The sequence below is a fragment of the Cervus canadensis genome, chromosome 6 (assembly GCF_019320065.1).
Source record: "Cervus canadensis isolate Bull #8, Minnesota chromosome 6, ASM1932006v1, whole genome shotgun sequence".
Classification (NCBI taxonomy): Eukaryota; Metazoa; Chordata; class Mammalia; order Artiodactyla; family Cervidae; genus Cervus; species Cervus canadensis.
Genome location: NC_057391.1, coordinates 46,338,741 through 46,357,943, shown reverse-complemented (window position 1 = coordinate 46,357,943; position 19,203 = coordinate 46,338,741). Strand labels below are relative to the sequence as shown.

The 19,203-nt window shown below is 36.2% G+C and overlaps 1 long non-coding RNA gene across 1 annotated transcript in view; it reads right to left on the bottom strand.

The window, feature by feature from the left end:
- Positions 1-18,149: 18,149 nt before the first annotated feature.
- The window catches only part of LOC122444128, a 79,796-nt gene continuing 78,742 nt past the window's right edge, over positions 18,150-19,203 (bottom strand). The window contains exon 3 of the long non-coding RNA XR_006270177.1: positions 18,150-18,209. This is a non-coding gene — a long non-coding RNA (uncharacterized LOC122444128). The remainder of the gene's footprint in view (positions 18,210-19,203) is intronic.

Genomic DNA, 19,203 nt, shown 5'->3' with positions numbered 1-19,203 from the left:
AATCTATTTCTCACTTCCACTGTATAGTCATAAGGGATTTGATTTAGGTCATACCTGAACGGTCTAGTGCTTTTCCCTACTTTCTTCAGTTTAAGTCTGAATTTGGCAATAAGGAGTTCATGATCTGAGCCACAGTCAGCTCCTGGTCTTGTTTTTGCTGACTGTATAGAGCTTCTACATCTTTGGCTGTAAAGAATATAATCAATCTGATTTCGGTGTTGACCATCTGGTGATGTCCATGTGTAGAGTCTTCTCTTGTGTTGTTGGAAGAAGGTGTTTACTATGACCAGTACGTTCTCTTGGCAAAACTCTATTAGCTTTTGCCCTGCTTCATTCCGTACTCCAAGGCCAAATTTGCCTGTTACTCCATCGAAAAGGCAAGAGAGTTCCAGAAAAACATTTATTTCTGCTTTATTGACTATGCCAAAGCCTTCGACTGTGTGGATCACAATAAACTGTGGAAAATTCTGAAAGAGATGGGAATACCAGACCACCTGACCTGCCTCTTGAGAAACCTGTATGCAGGTCAGGAAGCAACAGTTAGAATTGGACATGGAACAACAGACTGGTTCCAAATAGGAAAAGGAATACGTCAAGGCTGTATATTGTCACCCTGCTTATTTAACTTATATGCAGAGTACATCATGAGAAACGCTGGGCTGGAAGAAGCACAAGCTGGAATCAAGATTGCCGGGAGAAATATCAATAACCTCAGATATGCAGATAACACCACCCTTATGGCAGAGAGTGAAGAGGAACTAAAAAGCCTCTTGATGAAAGTGAAAGAGGAAAGTGAAAAAGTTGGTTTAAAGCTTAACATTCAGAAAACTAAGATCATGGCATCTGGTCCCATCACCTCATGGGAAATAGATGGGGAGACAGTGGAAACTGTGTCAGACTTTATTTTTTGGGGCTCCAAAATCACTGCAGATAGTGATTGCAGCCATGAAATTAAAAGACACTTACTCCTTGGAAGGAAAGTTATGGCCAATCTAGATAGCATATTAAAAAGCAGAGACATTACTTTGCCAACAAAGGTCCATCTGGTCACGGCTATGGTTTTTCCAGTGGTCATGTATGGATGTGAGAGTTGGACTGTAAAGAAAGCTGAGTGCCAAAAAATTGATGCTTTTGAACTGTGTTGGAGAAGACTCTTGAGAGTCCCTTGGACTGCAAGGAGATCCAACCAGTCCATCCTAAAGGAGATAAGTCCTGGGTGTTCATTGGAAGGACTGATGCTGAAGCTGAAACTCCAGTACTTTGGTCACCTCATGCGAAGAGCTGACTCATTGGAAAAGACCCTGATGCTGGGAGGGATTGGGGGCAGGAGAAGGGGACAACAGAGGATGAGATGGCTGGATGGCATCACCAACTCGATGGGCATGAATTTGAGTAAACTCTGGGAGTTGGTGATGGACAGGGAGGCCTGGCGTGCTGCGATTCATGGGGTTGCAAAGAGTCGGACACGACTGAGCGACTGAACTGAACTGAAATGTTAATTTAAATAACGGTGATTAATAGCTGGATGCTGAGCATGGACCAGCTTGAGGGTTAAAAATTCTGGGGACTCAGTTTTTAGGAGTTGCCCACATTTTCACGAGTTTTACCTCCAGACCTTACTAGGTTCTCACAGCAAGAGGAAATTTTCCCCCCTCAAGCTAGGAGAGGAAGAAAGTAAGCATGAAATATGAAATACAAGCACAGTATTGTGTTCTTCATAACAAAGTCCTGCCCTCAACACCCTTACCTGCCCAGACCCTTTGCACAGGCATGTTTGTGAAGTAACTTCAGTCTTGTCTGACTCTGTGCAACCCTATAGACTGTAGCCTGCCAGGGTCCTTTGTCTATGGGATTCTCCAGATCCTTTACCAGACCCTCATCTGACCTAGGAGAATGGAAATTAGACACCTTGAGCTCCCTGTAGCCTTTCTCTCTCACATCAGAGAAGGTAAAGAAAAGGCTAAAAGATAATTCTGAAGGGATTCAACCCACCAAAAAAAAAAAAAAAAAAACCCTAAAATTTAATCATAAAACTGTATATTGCTTACCCTCTCCAATACTTACCACCACATCAATGAGGGTACAATATAATGACAGTGGATTACAACTGAGGGAGATGCAAGATCCCAACTATACTTAAGGAAAAGTTTCTAGGGAAACCCAAAGAAACAGGGAAAACTGCAATAAGGACATGAAACTGAATCCTCCAGCACATATATCCAGGATAAACACTAAACACAGTTTAACTCCTAACTAGGTAAACATAAGACCATACCCTTAAAGTTCTTTTTTTTTTTTTTTAACTCAGTACCTGTATATCAATGTGTCATGTTCAACTTGCAGCAAAAATGTACAAGTCATGTTAAGAGGCCACAAAAAAAAAGGTCTGAAGAGACAAAGCAAAATCACAACTTGACACTGACATTGGAAATAAGCTAAGGGATCAAATGGAAAAAATGTACAACATGCAAGAGCAGATGAGAAATATAAGCAAAGAGGTGGTAATTCCAAGAAAGAATCAGGGACTTCTCTGGTGGTCCAGTAGTTGATATGCTATACTTTCAATGTGGGGGAGGGGGGTGGGTTCAATCCTGGTCAAGGAACTAAGATCAGACATGCAGTGTGGTGTGGATAAAATATTAAAAATAAAAAAAGAGAGAAAAAAGAATCAAAATGAAGTGCTAGAGAGCCAAAACACTTTAAAAGACATTAAGAATGCTTCTGATAACCTCATCAATAGACTGAGTATGGTTTAGAAAAACAGTGATCTTGAAAATACATCTGTAAAAATATCCCAAACTGAAAAGGAAAAATAAAATTTAAAATAGAAGAAATAGAATATCCAGTAACTGTGGGACAGCTGCAAAAGGTGTTACATACATATAATAAAAATGCAGAAGGAAAAGAAAGGTCAGAAAAGATATTTGAAATAATAATGGCAGTGTGTGTGTGCATGCATGCTAAGTCATTTCAGTCATGTCTGACTCTTTGTGACCCCATGGACTGTAACCTGCCAGGCTCCTCTGTTCATGGGATTCTTCAGGCAAGAATACTGGAGTGGGTTGTCATGCCCTCCTCCAGGGGATCTTCCTGACTCAGGGATTGAACCCACATCTCCTGTAGCTACTGAACTGCAGGAAGATTCTTTACTGCCGAGCCACCAGGAAAGCCCCAATAAAGGCAGAGCATATTCCAAAATTCATGACAGATACCAATCCACATACCCAGAAAGCTCAGAGAACACCAAGTATATCAAATACCAAAATCTACACTGAGGAATATCACGTTGAAATTGCAGAAAACCATAGTCAAACATGTAATCATGAAAGAAGCTAAAGAGAGAAATCACTTTAGAGATGTACATACAGAGGAACAGGAATAAGAATTACACTGAACTTTTCTTCAGAAGCCACACAAGTGAGAAAAGATTAGAGTGAAATATATAAAGTGTTAAAGGAAAAATGCATCAATCTAGGGTTCTGTATCTTGTTAAATTATCCTTCATGGTAAAGTAGAAATAATGGCTTTATCAAGGAAAAAAAAGGTGGGGGGTGGAATTTGTTGTCAAATCCATTATTTTAATTGGAGACTTCATCCTGTCTCAATAATAGACAAGTGATCCTTCATGTAGAAAATAAGTAAGGATGTTGCAGAACTGAACAGCACCCATCAATATAAACTGACACTCATAGAATACTTCACTCCAAAGCAGCAGAATATATATCCTTAATCTAACGTGGCACAAAGCCCCAAACAGATTCCATTTTGGTTAATATAATACAATGAATGAATTTAAAAGAATAGAAATCGTAAAATATGATCTTAGACCACAGTGTAAAATGTGAAATGTCAGTCACTCAGTTGTGTCTGACTCATAGAATACTTCACTCCAAAGCAGCAGAATATATATCCTTAATCTAACGTGGCACAAAGCCCCAAACAGATTCCATTTTGGTTAATATAATACAATGAATGAATTTAAAAGAATAGAAATCGTAAAATATGATCTTAGACCACAGTGTAAAATGTGAAATGTCAGTCACTCAGTTGTGTCTGACTCTTTGCGACCCCATGGACTATACTGCAACAGACTTCTCTGTCTATGGAATTCTCCAGGCAAGAATACTGGAGTGGGTTGCAGTGCCCTTCTCCAAGGGATCTTCCCAACCCAGGGATCAACCCTGGGTCTCCCACACTGCAGGCAGATTCTTTACCATCTGAGCCACCAGGGAAACCCCTTAGACCACGATGGAATTAAACTAAAAATCAGTAACATAATATTACACAACCCACTTCTAAATAATACATGGGTCAAAGAAGATTTTTTCAAAATTTTAAGAAAGCTAAATGGAAAGGAAGATACAACTTACTGAAATTTGTGAGAAATTGATAGTGAGGGAAACTGATAGCATCAAATGCATATACTAGAAAAGAGGAAAAACTCTATAATCAACAACACACGCTTTCATCTTAAGGGAAACAGAAAAAGAAAGGCACCATCAGCCTAAAGCAAGCCAAAGAAAAATACAGTTAAAACTAGAGTAAACACCAATGAAATTGAAAATATGAAATCAATACAGAAAATAAACAAAACTAAAAGCAGTTTCTTTGAAAAGATCAACAAAATCAATAAACCTCTAGCAAGGCTAATCATGAAAAAAAGAGAAGAAAAAATTATACTTAATCAGAAATGAAAGATGGGCCATCTCTACTGATCCCACAGACATCAAAAACATAGTAAAGGTATATTATTAACAGTTCCATGATAAACTTGATAACCTAGACAAAATGAGTCCATTTCTTCAAAGACATAACCTGCTGAAACTTACATAAGAAATAATAGATGGTTCTATTTCAAAATTTGAATAAACAATCAATACTCTTCTAAAGAGGAAGCACAAGGCCTAGGTAGGTTCACTCATGAATACTATGAAACATTTAAGGAAGAAATGACATCAATTCTCTGCAGTCTCTTTCAGAGGATAAAAGCAGAAATAATATTTCCTAACTCATTCTATGAGGCCAGTATTATCCTAATACCAAAACCAGACAAAGACATTACAAGAAAACTAGTGACCAGTATCTCTAATGAACATAGATGTAAAAATCCTCAACAAAATGTTAACAAATGAAATCTAACAAATACATAAAAAGAATTATACACCATGAGCAAGTTGGATTTATCCCAGGTATGCAAGGCTGGTTCATCATTGAAAAATAATTAATGTAATCCATTACATCAAGAGATTAAAAAGAAAAATCACAGGATTATATCAATCCATGCAGAAAAAGCACTGACAAAATCTAATATCCATTTACAATAAAAACTCTCAGTAAACTAGGAATAGATGATAACTTTCTCAATTTGATAAAGAATATCTATATCATTGACTCAATGGACATGAGTTTGAGCAAACTCCGGGAGTTGGTGATAGACAGCGAAGCCTGGCCTGTTGCACTTCATGGGGTTGCAAAGAGTCAGACATGACTGAGCGACTGAACTGAACTGATCTACAAAAAAAACCTACAGCTAATATTATACTTTATAGTGAGGAAGTAAAAAACTTTCCCACTAAAATCAGGTACAAAGCAAGAATGATCCGTCTAAAATGAGAACCACCATAGGATTTAGCAATTCCACTTCTGGGTGTTTATTCAAAGAAAATAAAAACACTAACATGAAAAGATATATGCATACCATGTTCATTATATCATTATTTATAATAGCCAAGAAATTTAAACAACCTAAGTATCCACAAATGTGATATATGTGATGAAATATTGACCAGATCAAAGTCACCCAATCTGTCTGACTCTTTGTGACCCCATGGACTGCAGCCTGCCAGGCTCCTCTATCCATGAAATTCTCCAGGCAAAAATATTGAAGTATCTTTGATGAAGAAGTATCCCTTCTCCAGGAATATTATTCAGCCTTAAAAAATAAGAAAACCTTGTTATTTGTAACAACATGAATGAAGACCTTGAGGGCATCTTGCTAAGTGGAATAAGTCAGACAGAGATAGACAAATGTTGTATCATCTCACTTACATGCAGAAGCTAAACAACAAACAAATTCAAAATTAAAAAGCATGAGTTCATGAATACAGAGAACAAATCAGCTATTATCAGAGGTGGGGGTGAGGAGTGGGTGAAATGGAAGGAGGTTAAAAAGTACAGACTCCCAGCTATAAAATAAATAAGTCATAGGGTGTAATGTACAGCATGGTGATTAGAGTTAAAGAATACTGTAATGTATATTTGAAAGTTGCTAATAGAGTAAATCTTGAATATTTTCATCACAAGAAAAAAATTTTGTAAATCAGAAGGACAGATGCAAATTAGATTTATTGTGGTAAAATTTGGGGGTCAAATTTGAAATTAAAAACCATACCATTTACATTAGCATGTAAATAATGAATTACTTATAACTCTAACAAAATATGTACAAGATCTGAGGAAAATTATAAAATCTCTGATGAATGAAATCAAAGAACTAAATAAATAGATATTTTATATTCATGGATAGGAAAATTCTATATTATCAATATGTTAGTTCTTCCAAAATTGTTTTACAGACAAAGCAAACTAAATCAAAACCCCAGAAAGTTATTTTATGGATTTCAACAAACTCATCCTAAAGTTTATATGGAAAAGCAAAAGATCCAAAATAGTCAACACAATATTAAAGAAGAACAAAGCTGGAGGAGTGGCACCACAACTTCAAGACTTACTATAAAGCCACATAGTCAAGACACTGTGGTACTGAAAAAGAACAAACAAATAGATCAATAGAACAAAGGGCCCAGAAATAACTCCCTATAACATAGTTAACTGATTTTTGACAAAGGAGTCAAAGCAAGACAAAGTTACAAAGATGGTCTCTTCAACAATGGTGCTAGAACAACTGAATATCCACATGCAAAAAAAATGAATAGACACGGAATATATATCCTTCACAAAAACTGATTCAAAGTGGATCACAGACCTAAATGTAAAGTGCAAAATGATTAAAACTCCTAGAAGTTAACATGAGTTAGATGACCTTGGGTGTGGCAATGACTTTCAAGATATTACATCAAAAGCATCATCCACGAAAGGAATAACTGATAAGCTGGACTTCATTTTAAAAACTTCAGGTCTATGAAAGACAATGTCATGAGAATTAGAAAACAAGCCTCACATGGGAAGAAATATTTCCAAAAGACATATCTGATAAAGAACTATTATTTAAAGTATACAAAGAACTCTTCAAACTCACTCATAAGGAAACAACCAACCTAGTTATTAAAATGGGACCAAAGTCCACATCTCACCAAAGAAGATACATAGATGGCAAAAAGCATATGAAAAGATAGTCCATAGCATATGTCATCAGGGAAATGCAGATGAAAACAATGAGATACCACTACATACTTATTAGAATGACCAAAATCCAGAACAGTAACAATACCAAATGTTGGTGAGGTTGTGGAACAACAAGAATTCTCTTTCATCACTGGTGGGAATACGAAATGGTGCAACCACTTCAGAAGACAGCCTGTGGTTATGTTACAAAGTTATATACTTTTTTATATGATCCAGCATTTTCACTTTTTTGGTATTTACCCAAAGTAGTTGAAAATTTATATCCACCCAAAAAATCTACACATTGATGGTTATAGAAGCTTTATTCATAATTGCCAAACTATAGAAGCAACTAATATACCTTTTAGAAAGTGAATGGATAAACTGTGCTATATTCATACAACAAATATTATTCAGAGATAAAAAGAAACAAATTATTACACCATGAAAAGACATACAGGATCCTTAATTACAGATTACTAAGTGAAAGAAGCCAATCTAAAATTGATGCTTGAACTGTGGTGTTGGGGAAGACTCTTGAGAGTCCCTTGCACTGCAAGGAGATCCAACCAGTCAATCCTAAAGGAAATCAGTCCTGAATATTCATTGGAAGGACTGATGCTGAAGCTGAAACTCCAATACTTTGGCCACCTGATGTGAAGAACTGACTCACTGGAAAAGACCCTGATGCTGGGAAAGATTGAAGGCAGGAGGAGAAGGGGACGGCAGAGGATGAGATAATTGGATGGCATCACTGACTTGATGGACATGAGTTTGAGTAAACTCCGGGAGTTTGTGATGGGCAGGGAGGCCTGGCGTGCTGCGATTCATGGGGTCGCAAAGAGTCGGACATGACTGAGTGACTGAACTGACTGACTTTTACTAGGAGATGCAAGGCACACAAAAGTTTCAGATTTGTCCTCTGTCCTTAAAACGCTGGAAAGACAATCTTTGTAGAAGCCAGTGAACATACCTGAAGCAATTAGCAGATAACAGATGTTGTACAATGAAACCATACATTGTAGGGTATAAATACAATTAAATTCTGTAGAAGCCAAATCACAGACAGCTTTAAGATCCACCAGGATTAAAACCAGCTACCTGATGGTGAAACCATACAATTTGACTTAACTGTCCACACCCAAAGCAAGTTATTTTGAACCAGGTATTAAGTAGTCTTCTGAAGGCTTCTGACACCAACATGCTGTTAGATAATATTCATCAAGTGGTTTCATAGGAACAAGAGAAATTAGTGCTTTCAAAAGAAGTCATTTAAAACAGGCTCCCCAAGATCATTTCCGGATGTGCAAATTCACAGTGGATTATTTCTTGAATTTTACTCATCTCTAAAATCTACATATGAGACACAGCAGTGAAAGTTTTGATAGATCAGTGCAACTTAAGCACTGCTATCATGACAGTCATCACCATTGGATTTTTTTTCTTTATATTTTTCCATCTGCAGTCTTGCCTTCTGTTGCTCTGGGATTTTTCAGAATGGCATCAACACAAAGACCTGTGTTATTTCAATACTGTATGGAAAAGCCTCCAAGCAAAGGAACTTTTTGGTGGCTCAGACAGTGAAGAGGAGAACTGGGTTTGATCGCTGAGTCGGAAAGATCCCCTGGAGAAAGAAATGGCAGCCCACTCCAGTTCTCTTGCCTGGAAAATCCCATGGCTGGAGGAGCCTGGCAGGCTGCAGGCCAGGGGGTCGCGAAGAGTCGGACATGACTGAGTGACTTTCCTGTTCTTCTTCTGGGAGAATTAAAGTCCTTTAACATATGCACTGGTAGGGTTAATGAATCATCTGCTTTAAATACATTCTCATTTGATTACTCCAGTAATCAGTCGTGTGAGTTGCTTTTCCAAGAGTTGTCACCCATTTTCTCTTCCCCATCTTGTTTCATCTCTTTTCCTCCCTCTCTTCATTAATGAACTTAATTTCAAGTGGTCTGAAGAGGCAATAGGTACATGGACACCAGGAGATAACTGGTTCCCTTGCAAAGCTGACGAGCTCTTTTGGCACAGAACCCACAATCTTTGCTCCTTTAGTACCACGACCACTCATTGAGAGCTGAGAGGACCCATCTCCCCAACAACTAGTAAATGACCAGGTGAGAATTCACCTACCACAAACTCCATCAGTGGCAGATCTGGTGTCTAAATTTGCAGATAACTTTTACCTGCTGGTACAGACAGCTTTCAAGATAGAGGCCCCTATAATAGAATAAAAACATCTCAAATACAACACTTCGCTTGATAATGAGTAATTATCTACGTAACAGCTACTTGCTGTGAAAATTAACAAAAAATCATCTCCATTGCTTTGTTCATTCTACTTCTAACTAGCACATACTGACATACCTCATTATTCCTCATAGCCAAACCTCACTTTCTAGCAAACAAATCAACTTTTGGTGCCCTATACAAAGGAATAATTCCCAAGCATACTTGAAGAACTAAAACTAATAACAGCCAATAAATATTTTTAAAAATTTTTCCTCTAGAGCAAATATGCTGCAGTAGTATATTTTAAATCTGTTATTTTCCCTGATATCCTTCTGAAAGTTGCTCCATTTAAAAAGTTTTCTCAGCTTAAATTTTCAACTAAATGGAATAAGTATCTGACAGAGTTCTGTTCTCCCTTCACTTTCTATGGTATTTCTTCCAAAGTTGTTTATTGTCATTCTGACTTCTAAACTGGTTTTATAATTATGCCACACATTCCTATCACAATGAACTTCCTTGCCTTTAAAATGTGTATATCCGAATTTTTTTAAAAAATGTGTATATCAGAACTTACACAAAAATAAACTCAAAATGGATTAAAGATCTAAATGTAAGACCAGAAACTATAAAACTCCTAGAGGAGAACATAGGCAAAACACTCTCCGACATAAATCACAGCAAGATCCTCTATGACCCACCTCCCAGAATATTGGAAATAAAAGCAAAACTAAACAAATGGGACCTAATGAAACTTAAAAGCTTTTGCACTACAAAGGAAACTATAAGTAAGGTGAAAAGACAGCCCTCAGATTGGGAGAAAATAATAGCAAATGAAGAAACAGACAAAGGACTAATCTCAAAAATATACAAGCAACTCCTGCAGCTCAATTCCAGAAAAATAAATGACCCAATCAAAAAATGGGCCAAAGAACTAAACAGACATTTCTCCAAAGAAGACATACAGATGGCTAACAAACACATGAAAAGATGCTCAACATCACTCATTATTAGAGAAATGCAAATCAAAACCACAATGAGGTACCATTACACACCAGTCAGGATGGCTGCTATCCAAAAGTCTACAAGCAATAAATGCTGGAGAGGGTGTGGAGAAAAGGGGACCCTCTTACACTGTTGGTGGGAATGCAAACTAGTACAGCCACTATGGAAAACAGTGTGGAGATTCCTTAAAAAACTGGAAATAGAACTGCCATATGACCCAGCAATCCCACTTCTGGGCATACACACTGAGGAAACCAGATCTGAAAGAGACACATGCACCCCAATGTTCATCGCAGCACTGTTTATAATAGCCAGGACATGGAAGCAACCTAGATGCCCATCAGCAGATGAATGGATAAGGAAGCTGTGGTACATATACACCATGGAATATTACTCAGCCGTTAAAAAGAATTCATTTGAACCAGTTCTAATGAGATGGATGAAACTGGATCCCTTATACAGAGTGAAGTAAGCCAGAAAGATAAAGAACATTACAGCATACTAACACATATATATGGAATTTAGAAAGATGGTAACGACAACCCTATATGCAAAACAGAAAAAGAGACACAGAAGTACAGAACAGACTTTTGAACTCTGTGGGAGAAGGTGAGGGTGGGGATGTTGCGAAAGAACAGCATGTATACTATCTATGGTGAAACAGGTCACCAGCCCAGGTGGGATGCATGAGACAAGTGCTCAGGCCTGGTGCACTGGGAAGACCCAGAGGAATCGGGTGGAGAGGGAGATGGGAGGGGGGATCGGGATGGGGAATACATGTAAATCTATTGCTGATTCATGTCAATGTATGACAAAACCCACTGAAAAAATAAATTAATTAATTAAGTTAAAAAAATGTGTATATCAGAATTTAAACGCTGGACACCATAACATTTGTGGATTTACTTGCCTCTACTATTACCAGGTATCAGCTCATATAATACTTTCAATTTATTTCTCTTTCAGAGAAAAAGCCTAATAGAGTTAGTGAACAGCACTAATAGCCTAGGATCAAAATGACCCAAGAATGAAAGGAGTCTTTTTTTTTTTTTTTGCTTTATGTTAGAATCACAAATTTAACTTATGATGATTTGGAAGTGGAGGCAAATGTAACTTCTTTGTTTTTAAGTACTATATTATTCTTTTTTTTTTTTTTTTTAATTTTTTTATTGGTTGGAGGCTAATTACTTCACAACATTTCAGTGGGTTTTGTCATACATTGATATGAATCAGCCATAGATTTACACTTATTCCCCATCCCGATCCCCCCTCCCATCTCCCTCTCCACCCGATTCCTCTGGGTCTTCCCAGTGCCGGAGCACTTGTCTCATGCATCCCACCTGGGCTGGTGATCTGTTTCACCATAGATAGTATACATGCTGTTCTTTTGAAACATCCCACCCTCACCTTCTCCCACAGAGTTCAAAAGTCTGTTCTGTATTTCTGTGTCTCTTTTTCTGTTTTGCATATAGGGTTATCGTTACCATCTTTCTAAATTCCATATATATGTGTTAGTATGCTGTAATGTTCTTTATCTTTCTGGCTTACTTCACTCTGTATAAGGGGCTCCAGTTTCATCCATCTCATTAGGACTGGTTCAAATGAATTCTTTTGACGGCTGAGTAAAATTCCAGGTGTATATGTACCACAGCTTCCTTATCCATTCATCTGCTGATGGGCATCTAGGTTGCTTCCATGTCCTGGCTATTATAAACAGTGCTGCGATGAAACATTGGGGTGCATGTGTCTCTTTCAGATCTGGTTTCCTCAGTGTGTATGCCCAGAAGTGGGATATGCTGGGTCATATGGCAGTTCTATTTCCAGTTTTTTAAGAAATCTCCACACTGTTCTCCATAGTGGCTGTACTAGTTTGCATTCCCACCAACAGTGTAAGAGGGTCCCCTTTTCTCCACACCCTCTCCAGCATTTATTGCTTGTAGACTTTTGGATAGCAGCCATCCTGACTGGCGTGTAATGGTACCTCATTGTGGTTTTGATTTGCATTTCTCTGATAATGAGTGATGTTGAGCATCTTTTCATGTGTTTGTTAGCCATCTGTATGTCTTCTTTGGAGAAATGTCTGTTTAGTTCTTTGGCCCATTTTTTGATTGGGTCATTTATTTTTCTGGAATTGAGCTGCAGGAGTTGCTTGTATATTTTGAGATTAATCCTTTGTCTGTTTCTTCATTTGCTATTATTTTCTCCCAATCTGAGGGCTGTCTTTTCACCTTACTTATAGTTTCCTTTGTAGTGCAAAAGCTTTTAAGTTTCATTAGGTCCCATTTGTTTAGTTTTGCTTTTATTTCCAATATTCTGGGAGGTGGGTCATAGAGGATCTTGCTGTGATTTATGTCGGAGAGTGTTTTGCCTATGTTCTCCTCTAGGAGTTTTATAGTTTCTGGTCTTACATTTAGATCTTTAATCCATTTTGAGTTTATTTTTGTGTATGGTGTTAGAAAGTGTTCTAGTTTCATTCTTTTGCAAGTGGTTGACCAGTTTTCCCAGCACCACTTGTTAAAGAGGTTGTCTTTTTTCCATTGTATATCCTTGCCTCCTTTGTCAAAGATAAGGTGTCCATAGGTTCGTGGATTTATCTCTGGGCTTTCTATTCTGTTCCATTGGTCTATATTTCTGTCTTTGTGCCAGTACCACACTGTCTTGATGACTGTGGCTTTGTAGTAGAGTCTGAAGTCAGGCAGGTTGATTCCTCCAGTTCCATTCTTCTTTTTCAAGATTACTTTGGCTATTCGAGGTTTTTTGTATTTCCATACAAATTGTGAAATTCTTTGGTCTAGTTCTGTGAAAAATACCGTTGGTAGCTTGATAGGGATTGCATTGAATCTATAGATTGCTTTATATTATTCTTTTGTAAGTGAAAAGTTATTTAATGTGCTTGGGAATACTTAAAAACTGTTTTAGTCACTCATATAGCATACATAGAGCCTAACTTTCACTTGCAATCTTTATATTCATTATCATAGAAGTGAAGTTTGTTCTCTGCAAAGGAAACTTCAGATAGGCCATAACATCTAGTTTTAATCACATTACAAATGACTAAAGCAAAATTATTGAAATCTTCTAATTGCAAATCGAATGTAAACTGATGTCAAAGTGGAAATGTACACACACATATTGTTTAATAAAGAATGCTGAAAAATAATGAAAGGAATAATTTTCTAAAACCATGTAATTTTGTTGAACTTGAGACAAAGCTCCTGACTCAGAATGGCTGGGCCAGGTTGGAAGTTCTTACCCTGCCAATATCCTGCCTAGCTTTCCAAAAGTGATGGCCTTATCATTCAACTAAAAAATAAAAGATCCACTGCCTAGAACACCACATCCAGTTTTTTTTTTTTTAACATGCTGCTATAATATCTTAAAACATCTTATCAACAGACTAACCTAAACAAGATCAACCAGCAAAACCATTGTTTCCAAAGGCTTTGGGAAACACGGTCCATTCCAAATTACCAGTCTTATCCCTCCAGTGGAAAATGAGGCGGGCACAATTAAAATCTGGCCTTTGGGACAAAACCAGGGATCACATCCTTCTCAGGCAACCAGTGTAAAAATTCTACAAAGCACTTTTAAAATAAGCAGACTAAATTCATCATGAGAAAAATACAGGAAAACTTCAATTAAGCAAGCAAAGTGAAAGTCGCTCAGTCGTGTCCAACTCTTTGTGACCCCATTAGATTCTCCAGGCAAGAATACTGGAATGGATTGCCATGCCCTCCTCCAGAGGATCTTCCTGACCCAGGGATCAAACCTGCATCTCATGTCTCTCCTGGATTGGCAGGCGGGTTCCTTACCACTAGTGCCACCTGGGAAGCTAGATAACTAAGTGCTTTGTAAATAAGTTGTCCTTAGACATCCAAGACTACAGGATTAATTAAATCAATTATGGTACATTCACACAATAAAATACACAGGAATAATTAAAAATCATGTTCCAGAATTTTAACTGACAATGGAAGTGTTGTTATATAAAATCTTCACATATGAAAAGGTCATAAAAAAAAGCAGGATCAACTTCTTTGTGTTTTTAAAAACATATATAGAGACTAGAAAACTAGACTATATAGACATCAAAAGACTAAGTTTATTTTACATTATATGGTTTTTTTTTCTCCTTTTCATTTATCTCAGTTTTCTAAATATTACACAATAAATGTTCAGTATTTTAATGTTAGAAAATATAATGATAGGAAAGTGATTAAGCTACTTAATTATATTTCCTAGTTTAACTGAAAAGTAGGCAAAAGAACTTTAGAATGGCAGATCTAGAATTTTCATCCACATCCTGGTTACTGGTCAACAAAACCTTACGATCTAATTATATTCAATGGGGCTTCCCTGATGGCTCAATAGTAAAGAATCTGCCTGCCAAAGCAGGAGACCGAGGTTCGATTCCTGATCCGGGAAGACCCCACATGCCTCAGAGCAACGAAGCTGGTACAACACAACTAGTGAGCGGGTGTTCAGAGCCCGGGAGCTTCAATCAGCTACTGAAGCCTGCCCACCCTAAAGCCCGTGTTCCACAGCAAGAGAAGCCACCACAATGACAAGCCCTCTCATTGCACCTAGAGAGCAGCCCCAGCTTGCTGCAACTAGAGAAAAACCCACATAGCAACGACGACACAGGACAGCCAAAGACAAATAATTATATTCTATGAAATCAGTCAGCCAATCAATTCTGATGCATGTGATATTCCAAAGGAGTTAAGTCTTAAGTTTTCACTTTCATTCAGTTACTACATCACTAAGCTAATAAAGTACTTGATAGAAATTCAGAACAAGTGCACACAATTATACCTTACTTTCTTATTTAAGCATCTCATAGGAACCACAACTTATGAAGATAAACATTACTCATCATATCCAGAGAACCATGAATGCTGGTGTTAAGGGTTTAATATTCACTAGTTCAAGCATCACAGTTTGGAATGGTATTTAGTAACTAAATTCCTATTTCTTGTTTACATGGTGTCTGTCTCAAAAGTTAAATGCAACACAAATTCCAAAGAGTTTAGTTCTTTGAGATTCTTGTTGCAATCCTGTTATAATGTAATGTCTGTTTTTGTTTTTGGCCATTTCAAATGTGCAAGTTCTATTTAAGTTCTTATAACCCCTTCTAGATTTTAAAAAATACATGGTCATTTACTTTTTAAAATAGGTTATAATATTCAGGTGGCTTAAACATCAAAAAGTAGAAGTTCCCCTCCCATCCACATACCTAACTACACAGTTCCCATCCTCCTTCAACAGACAATCCTCATTATTAGCATCTTGTCTATCCTTCTAAAGAATTTTTTTAAAGAATTTGTTAAATGTATATTCAAGCATAGTATGTGATTGTATGTATCTTATTTTCCCCCAAATATTATATTGCTATTCACCTTCTTTTTATTACTTAACAATGTACCTTTGAGATCTTTCCAAAATAAGCATAGAAAGAACATCCACATTCTTTTCATAGTTGCACTGTTTTTTGTGTGAATATCCCATAGTTTATTAAACAATCCCCAACTGAAAGGCTGCTGGGTGCTTCCAAATTTTTGATAATGCTGTGCTAAACTGTCTTGTGTGTGTAAATTATTACACAAATGCTTAAGTATTACTGCAAAGTAAAATGTTGAATTGCCAGGTCAAAGGGTATATGCATTTTTAACTGTCACACCATCGCCACATTACTCTCCAAAGGAGTTGTACCAACTTAAACTCCCACCACCAGTGAGTGAAAATGCTTGTTTGTCCACAATCTTGCCAACATAATATGGTACCTAACTTGTAGCTTCTGCCAAACTGGTTACAAACAGTATCTCAGTATATTTTTGATAGACTTTTCTTATTATGTATAACATTGAGTATCTTATAATGTATTTAGGGATTCTGTGTGCTTCCCTTTTAGGTCAACTCTTCAATAAATGTTTTCTTACTGAAATTGAAGGAACTCTATAAACATTAAGGAAATTTAACATCTGCAGTATGAGCTTAAAATCTTTTACCCAATTTGCCATCTTTCTTTTGATTTTGCTTATCATGATTTTTGCCATGAATATGAACATAAAAACGTGCATATTAATACATACACACAAATGTGTTAATCTTTTCCTTTAAGGCTTCTAGATTTTGTTATAGTTTACAAAACCTTTCTTCCTTATTCTGAGATATAGAGTTATTTTTTGTGCCTTCTTTAATTTAATGGGTTCATTTATTGATATTAAAATTTCTATGCATTTGGATTTTTTTTTTTGGTATACAGTGTGAAGTATGGATCCAGCTTTAATTCTTCCAGAGGCTACACTACTGTCTCATCAATAGTTTTTTTTTTTTTTTTTAATTTATTTATTTATTTATTTTCCAGTGGGTTTTGTCATACATTGATATGAATCAGCCATGGATTTACATGTAAATCATCAATAGTTTTTGAAAAGGTTATTTCTTGCTAATTTGCATTGCCACCTTTTACATATCAAAACTGTATATATTTTGAGATCTATTTCAGGATTTTCTAGTCTATCCCATTGTCCTAACTATATGCACTAATAACATTAATTTAAAACTAAAAGTCTATAACATACATTGACATCTGGAATATCTAGTCTCACTAATTTTTGCTCTTTACAAAGGTTTTCTGGCTGTTTTTAGGGAAAAAAATTGCCTGATTCTGAAAAAACAAAAATCTCTTTGATATTTTTGAGGCACCATGTTAAATTGATAAATTAACTGACATCTCTACAATGTTGAGTCTGTTTAGACAAGAACAGGATATGCCTTTTCCCATTTTTTTCTATTACTTTAAGTCCTTCAGGAATGATTTAAAGTTTTTTTCATATAAGGCTTGATTGCTAGATTTATTCCTAAGTGTGCTATCTTTGGGGCTGGTAATTGCAGATGCATGTTTTCCTTCCTTTTATGTACTGACTGTTCTTTGTATATATGAAAACTAGTCATTTCTGTTCATTTTACACCCTACTACCTTACTAAATTCTCTGCTTTCTTCTAGACTCTGTTTTTTCTCATAGGATTTTTAAGTATACATCAATGGCAACTGCCAACAGAAATAAGGTTTGCTCCTCTGTAATTTTAATTTATTCATTTTAAGACGTTGAGGAATAGTATCTCCAGCCTCCAACACAGTGTTAACTATACTACATCTTTCTCTTATTCCTAACTTTAATAAATAATAAGTGAGGAATAAGTCTACAGTCTCCCCATTAAAAACAATACTTGTTTCAAAGAAAAACATGATTCTGAATTAGTGGGTTTGAGATTGTCTTCCTTGGGAAGGGGGTGAGCCAATTCTCTATGTGTCAGGGAGAGGGACCAGATTATTTGGTGAAAAGAAATTTCCATTTCATTCTGGCACATAGAAGACTATGTTTCTTAGAGCCCTTGCTTTTAGAAAAGACATGTGGCTTCTTGTGACCAATTGTTATCACCTTTGAGCCAAAGAACAAAAGAGAATATGTAAGATTTCTATGTGCTTATTATCTCCTTTGATGGCAACTGAAGAAAGCATGAGTTTCAGATTATGCACCCCACAAATGCCATGTTTCCAACACCCTCACCATGTGTGGCTTGTGAAAAAAGAGTTCCTTCTTACCAGCAACCAATGTTCCAAGTACACTCTGAAAAGAAATAAACCTTGTTTGTTTTTAAAAAAAAAAAAATAATAATTCTTGTTATTTCATCTGAGCCCCCTCAGTTTGGGAGCTGAGACAAAAATATTTTCTCTCAAAGAAATATATTATTTTACTGTGGATTTTCTATCAAGGATAAATGTTAAGTTTTTTTAAAAGTTCCTTAGATTTACCAATATTATAAATTATGATCAAAGATTTTCTAATATTCAAATGTGTGTTTCTAAAATAAAACTGCACATGATTTGTACTTTTAATATGTTTCTGGATTATGCTTGTGAACATTTTATTTAGAATTTTAAGGTCTATGATCATAAGTGAGATTGGCCTGTAATTTTCTTTTTTGTCTAATTCCTTTCAGGATTTGGTATCAGTTTTACACTTGCTTCTTACAGAGATGTTAGAGACTTTCTTCCTTATTTGATGTACTGGAACAACTGAATTATCTTTAAAGTGATCTGATCTTTAATGGCATCCTGGAATTTCTCTGTGAACCCATTGGGTCTTAGTATTTTAGGGACTGGTTCTGGGTCAATTTCCTCTGTTTGTACAATGGAGCTGCTTAGATTGCCAATATCCTTTGGAGTCTAGTTGATAAACTATTAATTTGCAGAGTAAATTATTAAATTTAGCAGAGTAGTTTCTTACAATTGCTCCAGTTTTTTCCTTTTCTATTAAACTCCCCTATTGTTCCCTAGTTTTTATATTTGCACTCTCTTCCTTTTTTTACTGAATAAATCTGCAAATAGTTTATCTTGCCAAAGCTTTTGGATTTATTATTTCTACTACATTCATTATTTTCTGTTTGTATTCTTTCCTTCATTCTCTCAATGCATTTCTCTTTTTATAACTTTTAAATTGATGTTTATATCATGATTTCTATTTTTATAGTGTGTGTATACACATACACATATACATATATAAATTTTCCAAGGATTACTTTAGTTACATCCCATAGTTTCTGATATATAGTATTTATATG